This window comes from Sinocyclocheilus grahami, unplaced genomic scaffold (assembly GCF_001515645.1).
Source record: "Sinocyclocheilus grahami isolate Dianchi unplaced genomic scaffold, SAMN03320097.WGS_v1.1 scaffold99.1, whole genome shotgun sequence".
Lineage (NCBI taxonomy): Eukaryota > Metazoa > Chordata > Actinopteri > Cypriniformes > Cyprinidae > Sinocyclocheilus > Sinocyclocheilus grahami.
The window spans coordinates 1,203,795-1,212,918 of record NW_015505278.1 but is presented as its reverse complement, the minus strand read 5'-3'; positions in this window follow the sequence as shown (position 1 = coordinate 1,212,918).

Below are 9,124 nucleotides of genomic sequence, written 5' to 3'. Positions count from 1 at the left end.
TTTCCCAAAAGTATCATAAGAAAGCATTAAAGCTTTTGGGAACGGCAGCCCTGAACAATGCTTATCAGAGGACAGAAGGACAGAGTTATTTCACAATAAACAAACTGAAATTGTAGCGTACATAGTTTGTGCAATTACAGTTATTTAAATTGATCGTTGAAAGATAATATAGATCATGTTCTATTCTGTAATGTCAGAATAAAAAGGTTGCATTTTATGCATGCAACAGCCGGTCACTGGCAGTCCCATGCCAGTGATAATGAACTATGGTTTTACTAAAGTGACCATAGTTCAACTGTATTATTTATAGATTTGAATCATGTGTAAACAAAAAACATATCTGAACCATGTGTAAACAAAAATATAACCTAATAAGTTACAATTAAGGCGTATTGAATGTTAAAATGTGTTTTAAACAAAGCTTATCATTAACCATTTTACTCTTAGTAATTTATTAATTTCATAATTTAAAAGTTTAGTTCAGAAGTATCGTATCGATATCGACGATACTGCCTTGAAAAATATCGGTATCGTATCGAAAACAAAATAAGTGGTATCGCCCATCCCTACTAAGTAGTCTAGCAAAAGTGTTTGTGGGCAGGTCAGACTCTGTTCGTATTTCGAGGGCAGGCGGGGATTATGCAAATGTGTTACCCAGTGACGTATACCGGTAACAGGCAAATATTAAAAAATATAACGACTCCTTAAGGCGATTCAGAATCGACTCTCTCTTTTGAGAGACAATGGCTGTGTCCGAAATCGCCCCCTACATTCACTATTCTCTACATTAGGTTACTAATTCAGTTCACTAGAAGGAGTGAATGAAAACGAGTAGTGAATTCTGACACTGAGTGCACCGGAAGGAATGCCGCTTTTGCATAGTTTGTGCTTGCTGTTTATTAATCATTTGAAACTAGCAAACTAGCAGCTCCAGTAGTAAGATTAAAGGATTTATCTTGAACTCTGTCACGGAAATTATGTATAAACCCTAATCAAACAATTTAATAATTAGTTAACAATAAATTTATACCAGTGTTGTAAATATGCTGTATGCCATGGATGAGCGCTTTGTAAAAATGAACGGATTGATTGTTCAGCTGCAGGCGCCATCTTCTGGCGAGATGCGGGAACTCATTCGGCGCGTGACTCTCACGGTGCATTATGGGCATTCTCTAGCCGTTGAGCGTGCACCAGTTGTACACTAATTTTTGCAGTGCATTGTGGGATTGAATGAGTGCACTCGAGAACGTCCACTATGGTTTCGGACACCACTAAAAATGACTGTTCCCTCAAATAGTGCCCTATTTAAGGGTATAGGGGGCGATTTCGGACACAGCCAATATCTTTATTTATCATGCACTGTTTTTTGATTAACAACTTTGCAGATTGTTTTCATTTAAGGATAGCTACGTTATAAACTGCAAAAGAGATATTTTTCAAAAACCCATATGACCTGCTCTTTAAGCCATAGTTGTACCAGTGCTACAGTGAATATGTAGGATACATTGGAACACAGAATTCATTTGTTTTATGTATATACTGGGAAGAAAATATTGCTTTAATCTTGAATGTGCTGCATATGACTGCAAGGATTTAAAAATATATATTAGTAATAGTATGTGCGGTTCAAAATGCTTATTTTAATATTTGTTTCATTACATTTTTTCTTTTATTAAATGCTTGAAATTATTTGTTTTTTTTATCAATTTGTCTGTCCTGGCTCATTTATTAAAACCTTTTCTTTATTGCATATATGGAGTGTTTTCACTTGTTGTTACCATAAATAGCAACTAACAGAAACTGTTATCAGAGTTTGAGGTATAATGGCTGGTACACAGTATAAGGTGGAGTACATTAGACATTTGACAGTTGTGTTTGATTGTATTCATTATGACTGTGTTGAAAACTGCAAATTAGTTATTAATGTTTTGCATTGTATAGCATTGTTTTCCAACAAAAGTGTGTTTAGGAATTAATGGCCTTACATTATAGCTGAAATCTATAATGCAACTCTTTCTTCTTTTTGTTTTCCAATTATAGTTTGTTACATATTTTCTGTTTGTAATGAAACAATCATTTTAATGAACAAGTTGTTTTGTAAAGAAAACATTTGATGAAAGATACTAGCATTTATAGCACATATAAAAATGCATTGCAAAACATAAAAACTGATCGTTCTTTTGCAGTGGGGCTAGTAAAAATGTTAGCAGGTAAAAATCTATGCTGGCCCAAATAGCCTACAATAAAAAAAATGTCAAAATTTTTAGAATATTTTGGAATTTGGGACCATTTGCTTGTGATTGATTGATATATTTTTGAAGTTGGAAGAAGTGTATAAAAATACATAAAAAATATGTCACAGTGGTAAAAAAAAGGTAAGTGGTAAAAATCACTTACCTGTAGGATAAAAAATATATATGTATATATAAAAAATATATACCCTTTACTAGTTTCCTAGTGTTGATTGGTGTTCCTTTAGAACATCAAAAAATAACTATTAATCTGGCCAACAAAGTTTTGTTTGGTATGCATTTGCTCCTTTTCCTTAATAAATAATGTGGCTATTTCAGTGTTCACTGAAAAAGGTTTTGACAAATAATAGTCAAGTCTGAGCCAAGGGCTATGAGTTATCCGAGTTATACATTTTTTATGTTTGCAGATGTGATTCCGAGTGATCCAGCAAAAGACAGAGAACAACCTATCGCCAAACAGAAGTGTTTATGGAAATGTATACACATATGTGAAGAGGCACTGTCTTCCGTCTCATGAAGGTAAATGTTTCTGCACATATCTGACAAATGCTACAGTTGAAGTTACTCCCACGCTGGGATTATGTTGTCTTCTCATTTGTTGGATGTTAGGGACTCCGTTCTTATCAACTCATTATTTTTGCGTGGATGGATTTCTGCACAGCAAAAGTGTTGAGTTCTGTACTCGCATCTTCCAATGGGGACATAATTACGGATTATAATGACTTATACTGTCTTTTTAGCATTGTGTTGCATCGCGCCGCGTTAACATAAAACTATGTCTGCATTTGTGATCGGGGAAATGACAAACAACAAGCGCTACTCTACACAGCCCAAAACTCGCGTTTGAATCATTAGTGGCAAATCCTTTAAATATAAAAACGTACTTACAGTCTGTGAGTCAGAACAGCCGGCGTTGTAGTCTACTCTACCAGGATCAGGAAACAGTCCTCCATAAAATGTGCTGCACACATCTGAATATTTGGGTTGAAGTGTTCTGGAACAGTGATCTAAATACAACTTAACCACTGATTTCTAGTCGTGTCCATTTTTGGAAGGCCAAACAAAGTAGTTTCGCTTTCACAACGAAACACAGCATCACACACGACGGGCTTGAGTGAGGAACGGCCGGCGAACTTGAGAACGGCGCGGATTGGACGAAGGAGCGGCCGGCAGGGTTTGCGGTAACCTCATGTGACGACCCCGGGCTGGACTCCGCTTCGTCCACGGTGAAAGTCGATCCGACAATCCACAGCGGAAAATTTATGTATTTCCTCAGCGACCAGCACGGATCAGTTCTAGGCATGATGACGCGGATATCGTCCTCTTTTGGAAGGTCAAACAAAGTCAGGCCTTTGCGACATGACGTCGGCGGCAACAACAATACTACAGCGAGAATAAAAGTTATGCCTTCTTTCTTTGCGTGAACATTTGGGCAGCGTTATGCAAATCTTCCCACTTCGTGACGTAGACATGTGGAGGCGTGTTAGAACGAGCCGTTTTTGGTAGGCGTGGTTGACTCTTAACTTTTATAAAGAAAAATCTCTTTGGATTTGAGACTTTAGTCTTTGCAACTTTACAGATCTTCTTTATGCACCAAGAACTTGTAACACCAAAGAGAAAGGAAAAATTTAAATCGCATCATATGACCCCTTTAAAAAACCAAAAAATAAACTACTAGTTTTAGCTGATTTGCTGGTCTTCACAGACTTGGACTGGTCTCTCATTTTGGCCCAGCAGATCATAGATGGTTTGTGTTGGTTTCTCAGCCTGGCCAAATGAAAAATGCCCAAAATGTTCTAAAAAAGACCAGGATGGGAGACTGACTAAAGCTGTTTAAGCTGTTTTTGACCACTGTTAAAGCTCTGAGCACACTTATTAACATGTATAGGATGGGCTGCATGAGCATTGTGATGTAGTAAGAGATGATGAATACAAAAACATATACTGGAGTAAATTTTTTACACTACACAGAACTGCAACAGCCACCTGCTGTGCAGGCCTTTAGTGGTTTGTAACTATCCGTACCATGGACAGATTCACAGTTGGAGTGGGATTTCCATGGATGTTCCTCTCTCAGCCTCATTACAGTATGTCTGTTGAGGACTGTTGGCTTAACTGTTTCTATTATCATATATTTTCCTAAAAGATTTCAGTAATAGAAGAATATACTGCCTAAAGTGAAGTGACACACATTTGAACATGTACAAACATTACGTCGCTAATAGCTGCACAGCATATGAGATGATATGCAATAATATCTCTTACTGAAATCATCATATATGTCACACATTCAGTATTTAATCCACTGCACTTAAAGCCTCTTTCCAATGTTACTCTCTTCTAATCTGTCAGACAAAACCTCCATAACTCTGTGGTCTCAGCACTGAGTTAGCTAGAATGTATGCCAAGAGACTGATTCATTAAAGAAAGTGTTTTATTCTGTTGAGTGATTCATTAATTCATGCAACATTTCTTACAAGACGCAGGTTAGGTTTGCAGAACTACTTTTGTTGAAAGGTAAAATCAAAGTCAGTCATGTTTATCTTTTTTATTATACGTATACAGTGCATTTCTTTTCACACATATTTTCCAGACAGTATAAATATATTCACCCTCTCTACCACTATGTCTGTAAAAGTGTGTGTGCACATGCTCCTGTTCCTGAGAAAACCTGGCGAGCTGTAATTTGGAAAGTTCCACTGCTTTGTGTGTGTATGAGGAGACGCATTCATTACTATTAGGACTTCAGCCTGAGCACTCTGAGTGGTCGTTTTTGTTTAGTCAGCACACATAACTCTTTCCGAAGATTGACTAAATTGGACCTTTTTAAGCTTTGTTGTTTAAACTCAGAGGAATAAATCTGGGACTTAAGAACCCTTTAAAGGTATAGTTCACCCAAAAAAATTTAAAATTGTTTCATCATTTACTCGCCCTCATGTTGTTCCAAACATGTATTGAGTTTCTTTCTTCTGTTGAACACAAAAGAAGATATTGGTATCCAAACAGTTGCTGGTAGCCATTGACTTCCATAGTATGGAAAAATAAAAACTATGGAAGTCAATGGCTACCAGCAACTGTTTAGTTACCAAGATTCTTCAAAATATCTTCTTTTGTGTTCAGCAGAACAAAGAAATTCATACAGGTTTGGAACAACATGAGGGCGAGTAAATGATGACAAAATTATCATATCCATTTAATCTCTCAGATTTTTTTCTATCTTTCTTTTCTGTCTCTATCTTATTAATCAAACATGTATTGCCTACTACACAATTAAAAAAAAAAAGTTCTTCAATGGTTTGTTACCTACCTTAAGGAATAGTTAACACAATAATAAATATTTGCTAAAATTTACTCACCCTCAGGCCATCCAAAATGTAGATGAATTTGTTTCTTCATCAGAACAGTTTTGGAGAAATTTAGCATTACATCACTTACTCATCAAAGGATCCTCTGCAGTGAATGGGTGCCGTGAGAATGAGAGTCCAAACAGATGATAAAAATATCAAATTAATCCGCAAGTAATCCACATGACTCCAGTCTATCCATTAAAGGGTTAGTTCACCCAAAAATGAAAATTAGCTTGTGTTTTACTCACCCTCAAAGCATCCAAGGTGTATGTGACTTTCTTCTTTCAGACGAATCCAGTCGGAGTTATATAAAAAATTGTCCTGGCTATTCCAAGCTCTATCATTGCAGTCAGCGGGTGTTGCAGTTGAACAGTCCACAAGTCGTCAAATAAAGCATGCGCATTCATAACAAAATATTCCTCACACGGCTCCGGGGGGTGAATAAAGGCCCCCTGTTGCGAATCCATGTGTTTTTGTAAGAAAAATATCCATATTTCAAATGTAATAAACACTTTTCTCTCACTTCAGTTATCTGTCATACACTGAAGCAGTTCCGGCGAATGATGAGGCATGTATGCGCAGCGCACGCACCTCTGAGGTATGCTAGTCTCGCGAGTTTGTTTATAGGACCAAAGGAAGCAAAGTTTCCTTACTTTAGCAAAGGAAAACCAGGGCTATTCCAAGCTCTATCATTGCAGTCAGCGGGTGTTGCAGTTGAACAGTCCACAAGTCGTCAAATAAAGCATGCGCATTCATAACAAAATGTGCCTCACACGGCTCCGGGGGGTGAATAAAGGCCCCCTGTTGCGAATCCATGTGTTTTTGTAAGAAAAATATCCATATTTCAAATGTAATAAACACTTTTCTCTCACTTCAGTTATCTGTCATACACTGAAGCAGTTCCAGCGAATGATGAGGCATGTATGCGCAGCACACGCACCTCTGAGGTATGCTAGTCTCGCGAGTTTGTTTATAGGAGCAAAGGAAGCAAAGTTTCCTTACTTTAGCAAAGGAAAACTAGTCGCTTCTTGGTTTATATCGAAATCCTCCAACATTTTATTTTGCAAATCCTCGGTTTGTACTTCTAATTCGTGACTGGCGTTTTGTTTTGTTTTCTATTCGCATTCCTCACTAATCACGTAATGCTGATGTCCTGCGTCATCCGCCGGAACTGCTTCAGTGTATGACAGATAATGGAAGTGAGAGAAAAGAGTTTATTATGTTTGAAATATGGATATTTTTCTTACAAAAACACATGGATTCGCTACAGGAGGTCTTTATTCACCCCCCCGGAGCCGTGTGAGGCACGTTTTATTATGGATGTGCGAGCTTTATTTGACGACTTGTGAACTGTTCAACTGCAACACCCGCTGACTGCAATGATAGAGCTTGGAATAGCCAGGACAATGTTTAATATAACTCCGACTGGATTCGTCTGAAAGAAGAAAATCATATATACCTCCCCCGGAGCCGTGTGAGGCATGTTTTGTTATGAATGCGAGCTTTATTTGACGACTTGTGGACTGTTCAATTGCAACACTCGCTGACTGCAATGATAGAGATTGGAATAGCCAGGACAATTTTTTATATAACTCCGACTGGATTCGTCTGAAAGAAGAAAGTCAAATACCTAAGATGCCTCGAGGGTGAGTAAAACACAAGCTAATTTTCATTTTTGGGTGAACTAACCCTATAATGTCTTGTAGAGTGAAAAGCTGTGTTTCTAATAAACAAATCCATTAAGACATTTTTAACTTTAAAACTCTTCTGGCCAAAACATGAGTCCATAATCCATAATAACACTTCCTCCATTGGAAGTCCATACTTTGTTGTCCTCTCACATCAAAATCCACTGACATATTTGTTTGGAACTGTTTTGGACTGTTTTTGCTTGTAAACAGTGCTTGAACTGTGTATATTTCTCTAGAGGATTCACAGGAGAAAACTTTTTCACTGGAGAAAACAATGTTATGGATAGAAGATTTGTATTTTATCTGGAAGCAACGGCTTGAAGATAAAAGCGTCTTAATGATGGATGCTGGTCAGCATGTTGGTTGTAAATACCTTCCATTAACAAAGTAGGCCATCCTGGGTTTGAAGCACCAGTATATAGATAGTTTTAAAAAAAGCATCAGGCTGTAGTAACCTCTTTGGAACCTTTATTTTTAATAGTGTATAGTTGAAGTTATGTGACTTGATACACCCATGCATGCATATGTGGGAGTGGATTCAAGATGGCGCCGACGCTGATGGCTGCCTCTGTGGCGTGCTCTGCAGTTGTTTTTATGTGTTTGTCCTGTCTTTAGTTATATCCCTGCAATCAGTTTCACCAGAGACTAATTGCTGGACATTCAGAAGTACACACCACCCGATATTTCACTGGTTTTCGACTATTCTGATGTTTTGCTAGACATTGTAGTCGGGGGAGCTGTGGCGCTGATCAAACGCTTCAGGATGCGCAGACGGGGGAAGCGAGCCGGCACGCTTGTGAAGCTCAGGCAGCGCGGATTCAGAACACCGTTGCCTAGCATCCATCTGGCGAACCTCCACTCTCTACCCAACAAAACGGACGAGCTCCTTCTGCTCTCCCGGAAAAATAAGGATTTTTCGGTGTTTCACGGAAACCTGGCTGAAAGACGCCATTCCGGACAGCGCGTTGAGTCTGCCGGGCTTTCAGCTGTTTAGAGCGGATCGCGATGCAGAATCAATGGGGAAATCGTGCGGCAGCGGGACATGCTTTTACATCAACGAAAGATATAACTGTGTTAAAGAAGATGTGCTGTTCAGATCTAGAAGTGCTCTTCATTAACTGTAAGCCGTTCTATTCGCCGCGGGAGTTTTTCTCATTCATTCTCGTCAGTGTGTACATTCCTCCGCAAGCACACGTGAGCTCGGCTTTACAACAACTAGCTGATCAGATCACTGAGACAGAACAACAACACTCAGACTCTGTTTTAATCATTCTCGGGGACTTTAATAAAGCCAATCTCTCCCGTGAACTGCCAAAATACAGACAACACATCACATGTCCCACTAGAGACAGTAATATATTGGATCACTGTTACACCACAATAAAGGATGCATATCACTCTGTTCCACGAGGAGCTTTGGGGCTCTCTGATCACTGTTTAGTTCATCTAATACCGACCTACAGGCAGAAACTGAAATTGAACTGTTGCCATCTGGTCGACGCTACAGAGCACTGAGCACCAGAACGACCAGACACAGGAACAGTTTCTTCCCTCAGGCAATCCATCCCATGAATACTTAACAATAACTGTGGAACACACACTATTTATACACTCATATACTTATTTATCTAACACTCATATGCAGTCTACACCTCAAATTTGCACATAATATACAGTACCTGTACATACAAAACTGTCTATTGTAATATACCTGCACATACAATTGTCAATAATATTTTTATTCCTTATTTACTTGTTCTATTTTTTTTTTTTTTTTTTTGGTTTTTTTTTTTTTTCCTATCATTTTTTTTCCCTGTGGGAGCTTCTTTCACGT